At 49.5% G+C, this 20,494-nt stretch overlaps 1 protein-coding gene across 6 annotated transcripts in view; it reads right to left on the bottom strand.

The window, feature by feature from the left end:
* The window catches only part of AGPAT3 (1-acylglycerol-3-phosphate O-acyltransferase 3), an 89,126-nt gene extending 69,042 nt beyond the window's left edge, over positions 1-20,084 (bottom strand). For 2 of the 6 annotated variants that reach the window (XM_015092679.4, XM_015092678.4), the window contains exon 1: positions 19,965-20,084. The gene's annotated coding sequence lies outside the window, so the exon portion shown is untranslated. Of the gene's footprint in view, positions 1-15,831; positions 17,522-19,964 lie in introns of those variants that run through there. The other 4 variants (XM_060406075.1, XM_060406066.1, XM_060406070.1 and 1 more) reach the window with 2 other exon arrangements.
* Between the last annotated feature and the right edge of the window lie 410 nt (positions 20,085-20,494).

Here is a 20,494-nt window from a genome sequence, read left to right as displayed (position 1 = left end):
GGTTTTTCCTGCTGCTCAACGCGGGATGTGAGATCTGGTCCGGGTCACCCCGTCACGGCTAGAAGTGGATGTTGGGATCCCGCGTTTGCATTCCATTTCTCACTCATCCAAGTGGGCACCACTGCACTTAGCTGAGAGGCGCTGACCATATCGGAGGCAGAGGCTGCGGCTGTATAGAACGGTGACGCTCATGACGTCTGGAGAGATGACGGGTGATTCTCCTGCATGCAGGCAGATGGAGGGGTGGTCCAGGTGGGCGACAGCACAGGCAGGAGGGTGCAGTCAGAGCCGGCGGCAGGTGGCAAGACCTCCCCACTCACTGTCCCTGCTCGAGAGTATCACCGGCATTCAGGTACTGGCCGTACAGCCTCGCCAGAGCTCTTTCTACCTTCTAGTACAAGCCCCTAGGCAAATGAGTTATTCACATATTTTCTCTCATCCTGTGGGTTGTCTTTTCACTTTCTTGATGGCATCCTTTGAAGCACAAAGACTTTTAATTTCGATGTTAAAAGCCAGAGAAAAAATCAGGTTACCTGCAAAGAAGGGATAGCCTGACAATGGTTTGTTAGCAAACAAATGATGTCAGAGGCCAGCACACAATGTCGCACTGAAAGGACCCAACAGCCAACCTGGATTCTACAACAGGCAAGCCCATCTCCAGAGCAGCAAGGAAACCCAAACAAAAGTAGGGAAAGCTTGCCACCTCAGAACCTGATGAAAGGAATTTCTGATGCAGGTACAATTGAACAGGAAGAAGTGAGCTCAGATGGAATGCCAGAGATGCAAAAAGAATAAAGAGCAAAGAAAGAGGCAGGTACGTCTGCAAATCTAAACGAGACTAATACTGAGGATAAAGCAGCAAAGGCTAGTGGGTTAAAAAAGTTAAATATACAATAACACTTGGAAGGGGTAGTGGGGTGATCTCAGGTCCTTGGGTTCCCCCAAGAGTAAAGTACAAGTTCGTTTTAGACATTTGATAAATAAGAATGTTGTAATTTCTGGAAAACCATCAAAGGTGCAGAAAAAGTCTATAACTTCCTAGTGGTAGAGGTAAAAAAAAACAAAAAACAAAGAACGGATCAATAACCAACTCAAAAAAGAAAGAAAGAAAGAAAAAAACACAGCACAGGTAAAATAGTAAAATACAAGATGGTAGATTTAAACTCAAATCTATCTGAAATTACATTTACAATGGCTCTAAAATTCTTAATTGTCAGAATTTTAAAAAAAGAATATCAAACTTCAATTTAAAATACCATGTTAAAAAAAAAAAACCACTTTAATTATATTGAGTTGGCCAGAAAGTTCGTTTGGGTTTTTCTGTTACAGAAAAACCCAAATGAACTTTCTGGCTGACCCAACATGTATATGTTTACAAGGTACATCTAAGACTTAAAAATAAAAAAGAGTTAAAAATAAAAGAACAGAAGGAGTATACAAGGCAAATACTACCCAGAGGCTCAGCTATACGAATCTCAGACAAAGCCGACTTACAGGCAAGACACACTAGCGGAGACAGACGATTACTTCATACGACAGACATGTCATGCATGAAGAAGATACCACAATTTTAAACTGTGTCACTAATAACACAGCCCCAAACATATAAAACAAAAACTGATAGAATGCAAGAATTAGTAGGCAAATCCACAAGGATAACTGAAGATTCTAACAGACCCGCTCTCTGTATTTGATAAAATAGATAAAATAAATGACTGAAGATACAAGAGTTGGCAAACATTTTTCTGGAAAGGGCCAAAGAGTAAATATTTTAGATTTTTCATGGCAAATGAACAGAGATCACGGCAATACATAAACCAAGGATGTGGATGTGATCCCATAAGAATTTATCTCTAGGGACTGCCCTGTAAATCCAGTAGTTGAGACTCTGTGCTTCCACTGCAGAGGCCACAGGTTTGATTCCTGGTAATTAGGGAACCATGATTCCACATGCCATGTGGCATGACCAAAAAATAAAAGTTAAAACAAAAAAAGAATTTATTTCTAGAAATAGGTGGCAAGCCAGATTAAGCCTATGGGCTCTATTTTTGCCAAGACCCAATATAGGAGGTTTAAACAACACGATTAATGAACCTACCAAAACTAATCTCACCTATCACAGAATACAGTCTTTTCAAAGATGCACAGAGCATTTATAAAATGTGACTATAATGCTAGCCATAAAACAGGTCTCAACAAATTTCACAAGACAGGCATCAATCAGAGTATATTCTTTGACCAAAATTTACTGATGCAAAAGAAAAAGGTAACAAAAGAGACACTGGGAAAAATTCTCCTACACTTAGACGGTCCATCAACAGAACGGGTGCTGAAGATGTGGTGCCGACACACGATGGGATCTCAGCCGCACAAAGGAACAGGACTGTACAACCTGCCGAGACGTGGATGGGCCTAGAGACGGTCAGAGTGAAGGGAGTCAGAAAGAGAAAAACACTATCGTATCGCTTCTGGAATTTAGAAAAAAGATACTGATGAACCTTTTTGCAAAGCAGAAATAGAGATGCAGATGCAGAGAATGGTCGCAGATGGATGTACGGATACCAAGGAAGGAAAGAGGGCGTGGGGTGAATTGGGAGACTGGGATTGATGGGATACACTATTGATATTATGTATAAAACAGAGAACTAATGAGAACCTCCTGTTAAGCACTGGGAACTCTACTCCGTGCTCTGTGGTGACCTAAATGGGAAGCAAACCACAAAAAGAGGGGATATACGTATATGTATAACTGGTTCACTCTGCTGTACAGCAGAAACTAATACAACATTGTAGAGCAACTGTACTCCAACAAAAATTAATTTTAAAAAAGTAATTAACAATTTAAAAATCAATTAAGATACTATACTAGAAAAATCTGTTGAATGAAATAGTAGCAAAAACATGTCATTTCGCAACTTTAGGCTGCAGCTAAAAGTTCTTAAAGGGATCAAAGGTTATACTTTAGGGGAGAAATTTTCAGAAGGCTGAAAACAAATGACATAAAACATGTTAGAAAAACAAAGTAGATTAAGAGGAAGGAAGGAAATAACCTAGAAAGCAGAAATTAATGAAACGAAAAACATGCAGAAACCCACAAAAGTGAGTCTTTGAAAGGATGAGTAAACTTGGCTGTGTTTTGGCAAGAGAATCAGGACACAATGAGAGACTGCGTGGACAGCGTCAGGAGGTCGGGGAGGCACAAGCAGATGCTGAGGGATTTTTCCAGAGGGAATCAGGAGCCGCTTCTGAGCAGCTCCTGATGTGCAAACACAGCTAATGGGACAGATTCCTAGGAACAACAACTGACCACCACGTGCTGAAGGAGCTACAGAAAACCAAAAGTGCGCCATGATCTTTAAAGCCCTGAAGCGTCAGCCACAAGCCACCCCGGACTGCCGCCCTCACAGATGCCCGGCACCCCCGGGCTGGTCTGGTTGGAGCCTTCTTAAATTGGCTTGTGTGAGAAACTGGCCTCCACAAGTGGAGAAGACATTTAACCGAAAGTGTTTACTCGAGAACCAACTGTGACCTCAGAGAGGCAACCTGCGCACAGTGGAGACCGAGAGCGAGAGGGCTGTGCGTGAGCGTGCTGTCCGGACACTGGAAGCTCCTGCTTGGGTCTGAGCCCCACTGCATGGGGCCCCTCTGTGGAGGTGCCGGGGGACACTGTCCAGACCCCAGTCCCGCTTCCATGCCCAGAACCGGGTCAAGACACATCCTTGATCTGAAGACCAGAGCTCCCATTCCAACAAGGTCTCTGGGGCTGAAGGTTATGTTTGTGAAAGCAACACAGAGCATCATTGTTAGCCAATTGTTAAGGGGCACAGGGGAGTCGGGGGAGGGACAAAAGAGTCAAAATGTACAACAAGCAGCTGCTGCTGATCCAGGCCAGGCCAGCACTCAAGGTCAGCCCTGGATGCCCCAGAGCTCAGCTCGGGCACAGGTATGTGTGTCTCACACACACACGCACACACACACACACACATACACACACACACACACAGAACAATAAATGAAACTGCTGAGACAGGGAGATGATCCCTTCTGAGCCCAGTAGAAGGGAGAACAAAGCAGGACAGGCCCAGTTCACCCAAAACCAGAAACTGAACCCACGGCATAGATAGCTCAATTGGTAAAGAATCCGTCTGCAATGCAGGAAACCCCGGTTTGATTCCAGGTCTGGAAGATCCTCTGGGGAAGGGATAGGCTACGCACTCCAGTATTCTTAGGCTTCCCTTGTGGCTCAGAGACTGAACTCGTGGCATAAACATTGGGGCCCCTGCAGAGCCCCCACTTAGTCTTCTCCCCAAGACACAGAAACACAGCTTCGTGCCCTGAGGAGCAGCCTCGGAGCCGCACAAGGACGGATGGGCGAGGCGCCCTGCCTGCTCTGGGTGCACAGCCGGCAGGTGCCTCCCTGGGGCAGGCCGCCAGCACCTCTGATGCCCTCAGGGGCACTTTAGAGGGAAACAAAGCTCCGTGCCACGTGCTGAGCCATGAAAAAGTCCAGTGCCAGGGTGAGGGGGGTTGTCAAGCTGGCACGGAAGCCAGCACTTCTGAGATGGACAGACCGGCATCCGGGCTGGCCACAGGCTAGTGGGCAGCGGCCTCTCCCGTGTTCCAGAAAAGGGCCAAACACAGCAGGAAGTGGCTTCTGCAGAAACAAGACCCACCAGCCTCTTGCTTGGCATCTGAGGGGCAGAGGGGAGAAGCGTTGGGTGAGAGATGGCTGGGACCCTTGTCAGCCACCCAAGGACGCATGCGCCAGTTTGGGGAGGAGCTGGCGTGGGGCTCGGCTGTGTCCGTCTCTGTACCCTCTGCAGGGCTCACAGCCCTGGGTCTCTTGTCCATGTGCTGTCATCCCTGGCAGCCCCGCCGGGACTCACCATCACCCCCTCATGAGGCATCGCTGCTCTGACACACGTGTGGTGCCTCACGTGTGACACCACCTTATAAACTGTCTTCACACGTGATGTTTTCTAACCCTCATGAGCCCCCGGGTGAGCAATGAGGAGCAGAGGGCCACTCCTGAGAAGTGTGAAGTCACTGGCTGAGGCCACTTAAGCCTGTGGCCCATCCCACACCTCCACGGGGAAGATCAGTCTACCTGCCACCAACCTGCATTGTGTGTGTGCGTGTTTGTGTGTTAGCTGCTCAGTCATGTCCAGCTCTTTGCGACCCCATAAACTGTTCCCTCCAGGCTCCTCTGTCCATGGGATTCTCCAGGCAAGAATACTGGAGTAGGTTGCTATTCCCTTCTCCAGGAGATCTTCTTGACCCAGGGACGGAACCTGGGTCTCCTGCAGTGCAGGCAGATTCTTTACTGTCTGAGCCACCAGGGAAGCCCCGACTCGCACTGTGGACGTTAACAAACAGGGGACAGTGTGGGTTACGATGCTACCGACGTACCGACGTTCATCGTAGAGCAAGGACAAAGCCTCTGTTTGCTGGATTCAAAACCAGAAATAAAATGGAAACAAAAGGCTACCAGGCACCCAGAATGGTGGTATTCTCTCCATCATTACTGGTGGGTGTGGAGACAGGTGTGGTCTCTTCACGGTAAGTCTGCTATGTGGGTCTGCAGTGTTGGGACGGGCAGGATGCGCTCAGCGAGCCACCCAGGGGAATGTGGTGCCCGCAGGACTCACCACAGGGAACAGAAAAAGCTCCAGGGCTGGCTGTTGACCTCACTGTTCACACCACAGGGCCAAGTGCAGCCCTGTGGTCTCTACCCAGGGGCGGAGCCCGCAGATGGTAAAGGTCAGCAGTGGGACGTGAAGTGAGGAAAGCAGCCCATAGACAGCCTGCACGATGTGAGGTGTGTGCGGGTGCATGTGTGTGTGCGTGTGTGTGCATGCATGTGAGCATCTGAGTGCATGTGTGTGCACCCCAGCTGGGTCTCGGGCTGGGGAAGGTGTCCTGGCAAACTGACAGCTGGAGGATGAGCAAGAATCCACCAGGCAAAGGTCCAGGGTGCAGCCTCAGGCGGGAAGCCGAGACCGGGTTTTGAGGGGACAGTGAGGACCGAACAGAGGAGATGGCATCCTCTGAGCATCACCACCATCAGCAGGGGCTGGAGCGGGCAAGGGCAGGAGCAGAACTGGGCTCACTGAGACAGAACCTCAACGGCCACAGGGAAGGGATCTGATGGGAGCGGGACTGGAGGCAGTCTTGGGTGAGGCAGGGGGCGATGAGAAACATGGAGGAGGGGGTCGTGGGTGGGGCAGGGCCTGGCCTGGACACATCACCCCAGGAGGCATGTTCACAGGTATGGGAGAAACGGATAGGAGAGGACTGCCGAGGCTGGGGTGCCTGGTCCAGGGAGGCTCAGGCTGCAGGGGACCCTGCAGGCCCAGGGTTTAAGAAGCAGAACTGACAGGACAGTGAGCTGGGGTCACGGCCTCCCAAGTAATTAAAGCACAAGGGAGTCTTGGAGATCCACAGTGGGCATGAACTCGGGCAGACCCCGCCCCACCAAGACAACATTCCAAGTGCCTGACGGTCTTTCCATTCATGTTTAATTTCTATTAATAGCTTTGAAATCTGACATGTTAGATTTACTAATCCCCTTTAAAAATTCACGCTCTTTCACCTTCACTGGTATATACCATGCACTGCAGACGTATGGCAGTTTTTAGCTACCAAAAGCATTGTCTGGATGGTCTGCCTGTTCTAAGACAACAGACACCACCTCCGTCGCATGGACAACAGAGAAGTCAATGGGAAGTTAAGTTCACTGAGGACAAAATCAGAGTCACGTTTTGCAACTGTGTCCCAAACTGAATAAAGCGCTTCACGGAGTGCAGGGAGCGAGGGCCTCCGACTTTCCGCATCCTGGACACTGCTCTTGTCCCTGGCGAGGCAGTCCTAGGCCAGGACAAAACCCCCCAGGTTAGCTGAGTCCCTCAGGGCTACTCACACCATAGCATTCCTTAACTCCCACAATTGCTTTATTCACCAGGATTTGTGTAGGTTCACCTTGGCAATCTCTTCAAGCTCTGAGTTCTGTTTAGGGGATCAAGTTCCTTCTTTGTCAATGACACCTTCAGAAGTCCCCTCTTATGAATCCAGGAAATAAACCTATAATGGTTTATTTCTAGATCAGCCCCACTCCCGGGCTCCTGGGAGAAGCAGAGCCCCTCCAGGGAGACAAAGTCTCCTGAACACAAGATCACAGCCCAGGGTACAAAGCACATGAGAACTGAGCGTCAGGGAGTGAGAGGCAGCATAGCAAATGCTCAAGAAATTTAGACTTCAGTATTATTTTAGGTGTTTTTATTATGTTGGCATTATTCTTTGCAGTATATAAAATAAGTAGGGTTTCCCAGGTGGCACTAGTCAAAAAGAATCTGCCTGCAATGCAGGAGACCTGGGTTTGATCCCTGGGTTGGGAAGATTCCCTGAAGGAGGAAATGGCAACCCACTCTAGTATTCTTGCCTGGGAAATCCCATGGACAGAGAAGCCTGGTGGGCCCACAAAGAGGTGGATGAAACTGAGCACACATATGAAATAAGTATGCTTAGAGATAAAAGAAGAACTTGGAACAAGTGCAAAGGAAAAAACACCAAGCAAGAGAAGAGCCAGGTTTGGAGAGAACTACCGAGGACATTTAAGAACGAGAAACAGGGACTTCCCTGGTGGTCCAGTGGGTAAGACTGAAAAGACTCTGATGCTGGGAGGGATTGGGGGCAGGAGGAGAAGGGGACGACAGAGGATGAGATGGCTGGATGGCATCCCCGACTCGATGGACGTGAGTTTGAGTGATGGACTCTGGGAGTTGGTGATGGACAGGGAAGGCTGGAGTGCTGCAGTTCATGGGGTCGCAAAAAGTCGGACACGACTGAGAGACTGAAATGAACTGAACTGAACTCCCGATGCAGGGGGCCCAGATTCGATCCCTGGTCGGGGAACTAGATCCCACTTGCTGCAACTAAAGATCTCACGTGCCGCAGCTAAGACCCGGTCCAACCAAATAAATCAATGAATAAAGATAAAATATTTTTTTAAAAAGGAATGAAAACTAGATCACTGAAATGAAGAGCTTAATGTGCAGGTTAAGTAGCAGATTAGACAGAAGATACAGCTGGAAAACGAGAGGGGAAAATGGAGGAATTCACGAGAATGTGGTGATAAAAAAAAAAAAAGACTAAAAGACAAACATGGGCAGGAGTGTGAGACTTGGAAACTGGTGTGAGAAAGTCAAGCATAAGGTAAGTTGAAGCAAAAGTCAACAGAAGAATGGCTGAAATTTTTCCAGAATTCCCTAGAGACACAAAACTTTATCCTCAGGAAGCACATTGACTCCAAAGCAGGATAAATAAGAAGAAACCCACTCTAGAGATGCCACCATAAAAACAGAGAACACTGGATGTAAAAGTGGCCACAAACACAGTGGAGAGGGAACATCGCTCACCCAGGAAGGCCAGAGGGACCACCAGCTGACCCCTGGAGACGGTAGGTGGTGACACAGTATGATCCACGTCTGTGCCCTCTGCTCACAAGCCTTCTGAGCTGAAATCAATAATAAATGTAAAATCCCCACGCAGTTAGAAAATAAAAGTACCTTCCATATCACTCATGGGTCACAGAAGAGTAATGACAGATATTTAAACCCTCAGAAAAGGAGAAGAGGGTGGCAGAGGATGAGATGGTTGATAGCATCACTCATTCAATGGACATGAACTTGGGCAGACTCCAGGAGATAGTGAGGAACAGGGAGGCTTGCATGCCGCAGTCCACGGGGTCACAAAAAGTCAGACATGATCTGGCAACTGAACAACCATAATGCTCAAGAACTGAACAATGATTCTAAAGTGAAGTCGATCAGTCGTGTCCGTCTCTTTGCAACCCCATGGACTGTAGCCAGCTAGGCTCCTCTGTCTGTGGAATTTTCCAGGCAAGAGTACTGGAGTGGGTTGCCATTTCCTTCTCCAGGGGATCTTCCAGACCCAGGGGTCGAACCCAGGTCTCCTGCATTGCAGGCAGATGCTTTACCATCTGAGCCACCAGGGAAGCCAAACAGTGATACTGCTATACTCCAAAATATACCAGACACAGGACTATAGCACCAGGAAGAAACGTTTACCTTTAATTCTTATGATAGAAATAAAGCTTGAAAATTAAGAAACCGTGCTTACAAAAATAACAAAGAAGTTAAGCTTTCAACTCAATAACCTGTAAAGAGATCACCAGGGAAAAAACCCAGAAAGAGCAGAAAGAAATGATGACAATGGAAGGATAAATTAATGTCAGGAGAACCAAGAATGTGATGGACGTGAGAGCTGGCGGAGAGTCGGCTCTTTGTGAGCAGCAAAGAGACAGATGAACCTCTGCTGAGATAAACTGAGAGAAAAGTAAAACAAAAACAACTCTAGGGATGAAAGGTGGAGCTTAATGTCAAATACCACGGAGATTAAAAAATTAACAAAATATTAAGACCTTTTTACCAAGAAATTGACAATGTTATTAATGTGGACCCTGGGGTAGAGAGGTCTAAGATGACTCCAAGGTTCACACCTTTGAGGGTGGGCTGGACCTAGCGACTGGCTTTTGAGAAAAGTAGTGGAAGGTGGCCTCCAAGATGGGATTTACAGCACTGAGTCTTCGACTAGCTGGCTCACACTCTCTCCCCCTCTTGCTCTGATGGACAAACTGCCAGGATGGACAGAACAACTGGCAAAGACCTGAATCCTGTTGACAGTGTGAATGAACTTGAAGAAGGACCCTTGCCCTGTCTCGCCTTTAGATAAGACTGCAGCCTCGGTGACACCTGGTCACAGCCCATGAGAGATCTGCGCCTGAGGAACCAGCTAAGCTAAGCCTGGATTCCTGGACCACAGAAATGACGAGAGGGAAAGTATTGTTGAAAGCCAGGAAGTGTTGAGGTCACTTGTTACACAGCAACAATGCAGGTCACTCCTTAGAAAAATAACACCAAATCTTATTTTAAAGACTAGAAAAGGTAGACAGATCAGAAGCTAGTAAAAGAATCAATCAAAATGTAAAAATCTGTCGACACAAAAGCCAGGCCCAGGCCAAGAAACACATCACCTCAATCTCACATGGAAGGTAACACCACCCACTTGGATGATGAGATGAGTGTAACCCAGCCCCAAACCCATTGGGACAGTGCAAGAGAGGACAGTTACAAGCCATGCATACTTCTAAACAAAGGTGCAACAAATTCTAAACAAAATCTCAACACACCAAGTATGGTAATGGAGTAAAATACATCACGGTTGAGACGGGGTATTTCCTGAAAAGCAGGAAAATCTACTCATGTACTTTTACCACATTAACTGATAAAAGGAGAAAATTTTATATGATCAGGTCAACACACACGGAAAAAGTCTTTGATAAAGCAACATCTTCAGTCAAATATTCACAACATCTATCTGGAGAAAACCATAATTCAGAAAGATACAAGCACCTCAGTGTTCACAGCAGCGCTATCACAATAGCCAGGACATGGAAGCAACCCAAATATTCATCAGCAGAGGAATAGATACAGATAAAGGTACATATATACAGTGGAACAGTACTCAGCCACAAAAAGAATGAAATAAGGCCATTTGCAGCCACGTGGATGGACCTAGAGACTGTCATACTTAGTGAAGTCAGTCAGAGACAAATACCATATGATAACGCCTGCATGTGGAATCTTAAAAAATGGGACAAATGGACTTATTTACAAAACAGAAATAGAGTTACAGATGTAGAAAACAGATGGTTACCAGGGGGTAAAGGGATAAATTAGAAGACTGGAATTTCGATATATGAACTATTATATATATTAATAAAATAAATAACTAGTAACACCTACTATATAGCACAGGGAACTCTACGCAATATTCTGTAATGCCCTATATGGGAAAAGAATTTTTTAAAGTGTGGAACTATGTGTAACTGACTCACTTTGCTGTACCCCTGAAACCAACACAACATTGTAAGTCAGCTACACTCCAAAAGGAATTTTAAGAAGAAAGCAAGGGGAAAAAAGTATATATGGTTCCTATTTTTCAGAAAGAAGTCAAATACTTGTATAAACAAGACCACTCTTTTAACTGGAAAGGGGAGTCTACAGAAAAATAAGCATTCTCTCTTTTATTTTTTGTAACTTCTTTTAAATGGGTTAAGGTGATCTGAGGAGATACAGTAATACATTGTAACTCCTCCCAGCTGCACTATCCCACCCCTTGAAAGAAGTAACCACTTACCCCTTGAGTCTCTTCCCAGTATGTCCTCATTCCAACACGACAGGAAATCTGGGAGGGTTCTTACCACACACCCCCCATTCCATATAGTTGCCCTAAACCCCGCCCTCTCTCCAGCAGTGTCCCTGGGACACAGCATGCATGCTGCTGTGGCCACCCTGCCCATGTGGGACCACACACCAAGTGTGCCTAGATGTGGAGGCCGCTCTGCAGACACGGCCGTGCTTCTCTAACACCCCCCAGCTCACATTCACACCAGCGCACCCTGGCTCACGTCTGTGCCCACGCCTGGCCCAGGCGCTCTCTACATTTTGGCCACCCCGGTGGAGCGGGCCGGCATCTCACCAAGCTGTCGTTTTTGCATCTTCCTGATAACCAGTGAAGGTGAGTCTTGAATCTCTTCATCTCTTTATTTCCTTCCATCTGTTAGCTCCTTTGTTCCCAGGAGGAGCAACAGGAAGATTTGGAACTAAGCAGCCTCCATATTTGTACCAACACCAAACGGGAAAACTGAGCAGATTCCCTGAAAACCCAGAATAATGACCAAAATGCCCCATCACACTCGCATGCAGTACAGTCCTGTCTTGACAACCCTGGCCCAGGCAGCAAAACAAGATGGGACAATGCCAAAGGTGTAAGGAGGAAACAGACACTTTCTGTCCATGCAGAAATCCCCCAACTCTGCAAATTATAAGAAAAAGAGATTGGCGAGGTGCCTGGACAGCAGTCAGTATCCAAAATCAACTCCCTTTCTGCTCAACACCAACGAGAGTTAGAATTTTTTTTAAGTAAAAAAATAAATAAAATGTGAAAACACCATTTATAAAAATTAACAAAAATAAGGATACCTGGGAATAAATTTAACCACAAAGCATAAGATAGCGTGCAGAATAGGATGTAGAGAGCCCTAGTAAAACCATGTAAGAAGACTGACATTAATGGAAACACACCATCTCTACGGCAGGAAGACCTCATACCATAGACATGAAATCCACTCCCCCCACCCCCCGCTGATCTACAGAATGGGTGCAGTTTTGATCTAAATCCTTGACAAAGTTTCTCAGGAAACTTGACACACTGCTTTTAACATATACACAGGAAAACAAAGAGTAAGATCAGCCAGGTGCTCTAGAGACCCCGGGTGGCAGGGGGAGTGGGGTGCATGCCCAGAGAGCAAGAGGGTCAGGTTGAGGGGCCACCCATGCAGACACATCGACCAGAGGGGCAGAGAACCCAGTGGAGGGAACTGGACACGTGATTGCAGTGGCCCCACGGGTCAGCAGGGAAAGAGGGCCACCTGGCGGAGGCTGGTATCAGGACAATTGTACTCTGCATGGGGACAGAGGCCCTACCTGTCACCACCCAGAAGCCACTCTCGAGGGACGGAGGGCTTCAGCGTGGAAAGCAAACAGTCCAACTTCTATAAGAAAACACAGGAGAACACACAAGTGACCTCAGGACTTCTCAACTGCATTCGAAAAGCTGAAAAGGTGGATAAACTCTATATTACATTAAGAATTTCTATTCATCAAAACAAAGTAAAAAGACCAGACCCACCTAAGCAAGACGCCTGAAGCACACATTAGGACAGAAGATTGTTATCCTCAATGCACAAGGAAATAGCTCATACAGAACCATATGCAAGGACTACATAAGGAAAACCCATCACCCAACAGGAAAACAGGTGAAGGGATTCCCAGAGGAGGAAATGCATCCAGGAGCAAGTGCAGGGAGAGGCCCAACCCCATCTACCAGGAAACAGGTCCAGGCCACCACTAGTCACGCTCTGTATCCGACCTATTGGCAAAACTTTCCCTATGTGGCACATGGGATCTTTAGTCGGGGCATGCAGGATCTAGTTCCCTGACCAGGGATGGAAACGCGTTCCCTGCCGTCTTAGCCACTAGACCACCAGGGAAGTCCCTCCACTTGCAAAACTTAATAACAACTCCAGGTGCTGAAGAGCAGGTGGGTCCACGGAACACCCTGCGGGGGGCTGTGCAGTTGGAGTCTCTCCTATCTCTGCAAACAGCCCAGTGTAGGCATCACTGCCTGGACTTCCCTGCCCAGTGGTCCCCTTCAGAGAACACTAGAGGGCTGCATGGCTCCACATGTGTAACCAAGACGTGTGGACACAGAACATTCTATCAAAGTATAGAGCAAGATTATACTTGGGGGATCATAGCTCAGTTGGTAAAGAATCTGCCTGCAAAGCAGGAGACCCCAGTTCGCTTCCTGGGTCGGGAAGATCAGCTGGAGAAGGGATAGGCTATCCACTCCAATATTCTTGGGCTGCCCTTGTGGCTCAGCTGGTAAAGAATCCGCCTGCAACGTGGGAGACCTGGGTTTGATTCCTAGGTTGGAAAGATCCCCTGGAGAAGGCAAAGGCTACCCACTCCAGGATTCTGACCTGGAGAATTCCATGGACTGGATAAGTCCATGGGGTTGCAAAGAGTCGGACACAACTGAGCGACTTTCACTTGCAACACTTTCATACAGCAAGATGAGGAGCGCCTTCCACTAAAGGCATTTGGTATCAGTAAACATTACATTTTGCAGACTTCATCTTTACATGGACCTTGGGAGGGCCTCCTACAGGCACCCGGAGACACACAGAACTCCTTTGTTCCCTGACTGACACCTCTCTGGGTACCAGCTTCTCCTTCACTCCACCCATCCTCACGGACCCCAAACCTGTTTCCAGCAGCCATGCTTGAGATAGGAAAGACAGTTCTCTTGGTTCTCATCTGGACATGAAATCCTGGGGTCTTGTTTTTCATCTTTTTGTTTGTTTGCCTCTCTTGCATGCATTTTGTCCTCATTTAACTGGTTCACTGACTTTATTTTGAAAATTACACAAATATTTTAGACAAGAGGTTGTAAAAATAGTGGCCCACAGTCTAAATTCAGGCAGGAACATCTTCCATTTGCCTGCACAGCTTGTTAAAAATAAATAATTGCATATAGAAGATCTAGGTTTCTGGCTGGTTTCAGCAGCCAAAGAGCTAGTGACTTGGGTACCACAGCTGCATGGCATGTCTGCTGGGGGTCCGTGGCTGGGGGTCAGAGGCTAGGGGTCACTGGCTGTAGGTCAATGGGGTCAGTGGCTGGGGGTCAGGCAAGACACATCTGAGAGAAGAAGTGTACAGTCCTCATTCATGTTTGCGTGGCCACCCTGGCCTAGCACTTGTCCTATCTGTGTTTAGAATTTTCACATATAGCTTTGTTTACCAAAATAGAAACATTTATACCTGATAACAGGCTTCTCTGGTGGCTCAGATGGTAAAGAATCAGCCTGCAATGCAGGAGACTTGCGTTCGATCCCTGGGTTGGGAAGATGCCCTGAAGGAGGGCATGGCAACCCACTCCAGTATTCTCACCTGGAGATTCCCCATGGACAGAGGAGCCTGGAGGGCTACAGTCCACGGGGTTGCAAAGAGTCAGACACAACTGAGCGACTAAGCGCAGCACATACCCAATAACTCATTAAAATTTAAAGAAGAGAAATGCCAGGTACAGAGCACTTGGGGCTCCAGGGAAACACCCTGCTGCCTTGGAGCTTGGAACTGAACCACAGGCCACCGATGCACTTTCTACCAAATGTTCTAGAACTTGAGTAACAGTAGTAAGTGCCCGTCTTAGGAACCTGAACACACTGCCCCATGCTCACACATGTGTGCTCTGCCCTTTGTCATTTATCTGCAAGAGTCTGCTTCCTCTCATTGCTGGACACTCTCTTTTTGTATCAGTTCACCACAGCAGTCATGTATGGATGTGAGAGCTGGACCATAAAGAAGGCTGAGCACCGAAGAACTGATGCTTTTGAACTGTGGTGCTGGAGAAGACTCTTGAGAGTCCCTTGGACTGCAAGGAGATCAAACCAGATCAAACCAAAGGAATTCATTCCTGAATATTCATTAGAAGGACTGATGCTAAAGCTGAAGGCTCCAATACTTTGGCCACCTCATTCAAAGAGCCAAATCACTGGAAAAGACCCTGATGCTGGGAAAGGTCGAAGGCAGGAGGAGAAAGGGACGACAGAGGGTGAGATGGTTGAACGGCATTACTGACTCAATAGACATAAGTTTGGGCAAGCCCCTAGAGACGGTGTAGGACGAGGGGCCTGGTGTGCTGCAGTTCATGGGGTCATAAAGAGTTGGACACAATTTAGCTGCTGAACAACAACAACACTACTTATAGTAAAGGAGCCAAAATAAAAGCTCACGGAACCCAACAGACTGTAGGGCTTTTCCTAAAACTAAACCAAAACTTTGCCCGGGCCAAGGGAGCATTTTTACTGATCATCCTTCTACTTCTGTGGAGTCCAAGTCACTAAACTTTGTCTCTGAGGCTGTGACAGCACTTTGACACACAGAAGGCCCTTAAGAGAGAACCTGCTTCCCGGGGTACGGGGGAGGGGTGCCTGCCATTCCTGGCTGCAAGACACAGGGTGGGGCTGAGGACCCCAGGCGGACCTTCTCAGAGCTGCGTCTGAGGCCCATCCTCCCAGTCCTCCGCCCTGTCTCCCACCCCACCCCACACAGGCCAGGGGTGCACCCCTCCTCCCCTCCCTACAGCTTCCACAGCAGCCCCCCACAAACCTCCTGCACTTCCCACCTTGGCCTCCTCCTCTCATGGAACCTGGACAGGCGAAGTCTTCATCCAACAATCTGATTTGTGTTAGTCTGGCGAAAATCGCTGCTAGTGAATCATATTTTGCAAGGTATACCATCGATTACTTTCTCTCTGAACCTAAGGATTAGATGACGTGTATCTTCCTAAGAAAAGGTGCATTCATTCATTCATTCACTCAACCAATCATTCCAGTTAGCCTGGAATAACAGTCTAATTAGAAACCAAAGTATGAAAAGCATTAACACAATCATCAACACATTCTCCACATTGAGGGTTGATACCCATGGGCTCACAGGCCACTCCCCTACCCCGGGGGTGCACCCCTGGGGCTCACAGGCCTCAGAAGGGCAGAACCGGTAAAGGTGTTCCTGCTGCAGCTTTTACTGCTGCTCCCAGCAGAACTCACTACTAACCTTCTTGCTGCTGGTTTCATTCCCCGCCCACTTTCAGAAAGGAACCGAGGAGCCACATCAATGATGCATGGCCTCCCCAGGCCACCTGGGGACAGGCCTCTCGGCTGCTGGCGGGCGGCTCCCACCATGAGCGCCCAGCTTCAGTTTTTAGTCCTGTGTGATGCCAAGTTCTCCTGCCTGGGAGAAGACTTCTGCCTGTCACAGTATCAAAGGACACGTTTCTTTCAATTTGCTAACACCAGCATCTACAATGTATCCTATCCATGACCTTCTAGCTGCGCTTGGGAAAAGATGTGGCCAATTAAAGCCCGGCGTCCAGGGCCAAAGGCCCCAGCCCTGCAGCGGGAACTTGGGCCAACTTTCCCCGCGGATCAGCTCCTCCACCTCCAAAAAGACACATAGGCACTGCCGCCCGATTATCTGTGTTTCAGTTTCTGGCACTTTACTCGACACATAATCAGGGCATGGTGAATTCTTCTAAATAACTAAATAAGAGCCTGTACGAGGCTGAACCAGTACTGTTTTTGCTTAAAATCCAGCATTTTGAAATGAGCAATTTAAGGCTTCTTAGGTGGCTCAGAGGTGAAGAATCCACCGGCAATGCAAGAGACACGGGTTCAGTCGCTGGGTCAGAAAGATCCCCTGGAGAAGGAACTGTCACCCCACTCCAATATTCCTGCCTGGAAAATCCCATAGATAGAGGAGCCTGGCGGGCTACATACAGCCCATGGGGTCACAAAGAGTCAGCATGACTGAGCAAGTAAACAACAGCGGCAACAATTTAGGATTACTTTTAATCATTAGGAAGTGGTTTCAGAAACAATAGACTAAGTCCAAGTCACTTCACTTTACAACATGAAGCAACTTATTTAAAACCTCAAGCATTCCTTGGTTAACCAAAAGTAAAATCTATGAAACTTCCAAGCAATCGTTTTACGAAATTTAGTCCAACCTTCCTGTAACTATACATTTCTCGATGAGAAGATTGAGTAAAGATCCCATGTCATACAGTACAAATCATTAAGAAAGGAATAGATAAATGCAGCCAATTCCATCCAGTGCTTTGCTCAGGATTAATCAGCCACAACTTGTAACAGTGAGACATTAGAGTTTCTGATGAGGCCCAAGAGAGGAGAGAAAGACAGAAGCAGAAGCCACTACTTTTGCCCCAGGTAGACTCTGACGGAGTCAGGGCCTCACTGCTGAGAGCAGGGGATGGAGTACTAACCTTCGCTGAAGCTGATCTCTGAGTCTGCTCCACTGGGTCAGGCTGAAGGCCGGTTGGAAGGTGTGTGGTTTGGAGTCAAATGTGATTGGACATGTCAACAACACCCTCCCCGCTCCAGAAAACCCAGTAAATTCAACTCTTCTCAAACACAGTTTCTGGATTTCATTTCCCCTGTTTATAGGGATTTCAACATTTCCCTCCCATCTCTGATTTGACTAGAGATAAAAATGTTCACCAACTCAAAGAGCCGGACACGACTGAGCGACTAAACTGAACTGAACTGAAAAATGTTCACAGATGTTTAGCAGATTGATAGAGCTGAGAAGATGGCGACCAAGGATCTCAGTTCAGATTCTGGTCATGCCGATCTGTGACCCACCCTTCAGGAGGTAACAAAACCTCTGGCTTTTCCCAGACCACTCTTCTCCAAGGCTGAAGTGCAATTCAGGGGTGTCACATGTAAAGGCCTGATCCTGCATGTCAGGAACCATGCTAGCAAATGTGGGAAGCAGAAGTAAAAACAGACAGACAAGGGCCTTCCCTGCTGGTCTGGTGGGACTCTGCTTTGATGGCTGGTTAGGGCTCTAAGATCCCACATGCCATGGAACAACGTAGTCCACGTGTCGCAACTAAGATCTGAAGCACTCGGATCTTATATAAATGAACAAATAGTTCTAAAGAATCACTTTGGTGGATACACTTCTTCTAACTTCCAAAATGAACAACGTTCAGTTTGCTTCCCTGGCCCTGGCACCCAGACTTGTGACAGACACACAGAAAGTCAGCTGGCCCTCCCAGGCAGCGCAGAGTCCTTGCCGGAGGTGGCTCCTAGAACCCACACCCTGGCAACTCAAGTGTCCCCTGAGCCTCTTCCTTCACCTCCTGCCACTTTCCCTGCTCCTGCACTTTCTCTAGGCCACACTGCTCAACCTCAAACCTCCGGACAGAGATGCCTGGACAGGGCCCAGCACAGCCAGTCTGCATGCGCATGGAACATGGAGGCACCTGTCCCCCTCCGAGGCCACGAGGGCCACGAGGCCCTGTGCGTGCTGAATCTCAGTCACACTTGCGTGCATTGTGGATGTCAGCCACATGGTGTGTGTGAACCTCAATCACATGTCCTCTTTTTTTATAAAAGGTAATCAAGAAGGTACCCTCAGGGCTGAGAAAGGATACAGAAGTGAGTTGTAACAGGCCAACTCTGAAACTTTGAGGGAGAGGAGGAGTCGAGTTAGGATGGTCTAGAAAAGGGGAAATGATCCAATTAGAAAAAGTTCAGAGTCTCCCTGAGACCCCCAGGAAGCTTTTCAACAGCAGAGGAAGTTGATTACCAGCCTGGGGATGACCACAACCAGCCTGCAGAGCTGTCATTTAGAGCCCCAGGGGGTCCCCTGGCTTCTCCCACAGCACACAGCCGCCACACACCACCCAGGATCTGGGGTCTCCGTGATTCCACCCTTAATATGGGTGTCAGTCATTCTAGTGAGACACAAGGCCAACAGCCCACGGTCATTTTTCCTTCTCATAAGATCGAATTTCCTACAGAAAGGAACCTAACTGCTCCAGTATTCTCTAAGAGGAGGTTTTATATTGAGCCTAAAAAAAGTCTGGGGAGCCATTTATAAAATCATTTTCCCTATTTCACCCAACTTCTTTCAAAGTTGGAAGAAAGGAAGAAAGAGAGAAGGAGGAGAGACAGAGAGGACCTGCACATTATTTGCAGGCAGCTTCATCTGCTAGTCATTGTCCCTTCCTGAGACCCTGGGAGGGCAGCATCAGGCGTCCCTGGGCCCTCTGGCCGGCCCTGGGGGTGAAGGTGGTTTTCCTCCCGAACAGCTCTTGGATCATTGACCGGCCCCATCACCTGACTGGAACCGTGGAAATTCACAGTCGGCCTTTGGTCCAAATGTCAAAGTCAAATCGGAACGCTCAGCCCTACAGCCTGCGGTCTCACCTGCAGCCCTCCCTCCGGGGCCGAGCAAAAAGTGAAACTAACCCGTGGCCGCAGCGCGCAGGGTCGGGGGCGCGCGCGGGGTCCCGGTTGCCAGCTCCCCGAAACCCGGCGGGGGCGCGTGGCGTCCACCCGGAGCAGAGGGGCCCAAGGGAGTCCGCGGGGCGAGGGGCAGGGGTGTTGTTCCCTCGCCTAGCCCGGCTGCCCGCCCCTCCTAGGACGCCTCGGCCCCAGCCGCGCGCCGCCCACCCCGGCCCAGCGCGCCCGGCTGCAGTGCCCCAGGCCGGCCGGCGAGGACGGGGACAGGCTTGGGCCTGGCCGGCCGAGGCCCCGGAGGCTGGGAGGGAACCCACGGCCCGCCGTCCCCAGTCCCGGTCCTCCAGTCCTCCCGCAGGCCCCGCTCCCGGCGGAGCGCAGCCGGCCTGCCGCGCCGCGGGGCCCGGGTGGGGGCGACCTGGGGAGGCAAGGGGGGCCGATCTCGGGCGGCGGGGAGGGGGCCGACCTCGGGGGCCGCGCCGCTCACCTGCAGCCGCCGCCACCTGCTCCTCGCGCGTGGCCCCGGCGTCGCCTCCGCTCCGGGCCGCTCGGTCGCTGCGCTCCGGCCCTGGGCGCGCCCGGCCCTGCGTCGGGCCTCAGCGAGTGCGGCGCCCGCCGCCCCCGGCCCCCATCCCGCCCCGCCCGGCCCGCCGCCCTCCGCCCTCGGCCGCGCCGCCCCGCCACTTCCTGTGCGCGGCGATCCCACAGTTCCGCCGGCGCGCGGGGCGGCGGGGACACGCGGGGGGGGACACGCAGGGGGGGGACATGGGACCCGCGGAGGGGACACGGGGCGGAGACCGGCCAGGGGCGCGCGGGGAGGGGTACGAGGGGGCAGCGGAGCGGGGACGCGCGGGGGGACCCGGTGGGCGGCGGGTGAGCCGAGGGTGAGCGAGGTCCCGGGGGACGGCGGGCGAGCGCGGGGCGCAGAGGCAGGCAGGGGCACACGGGGTTGGCGGCCCGGCCGGGCGCCGGCTGTGAAGGGACGCCCGGGGTCCAGCAACGGACGCGGCTGGACGA

Source organism: Ovis aries, chromosome 1, assembly GCF_016772045.2.
Source record: "Ovis aries strain OAR_USU_Benz2616 breed Rambouillet chromosome 1, ARS-UI_Ramb_v3.0, whole genome shotgun sequence".
Taxonomy (NCBI): domain Eukaryota; kingdom Metazoa; phylum Chordata; class Mammalia; order Artiodactyla; family Bovidae; genus Ovis; species Ovis aries.
Note: the sequence above shows the minus strand (reverse complement) of the source record. Positions and strands in the feature narration are given on the sequence as shown.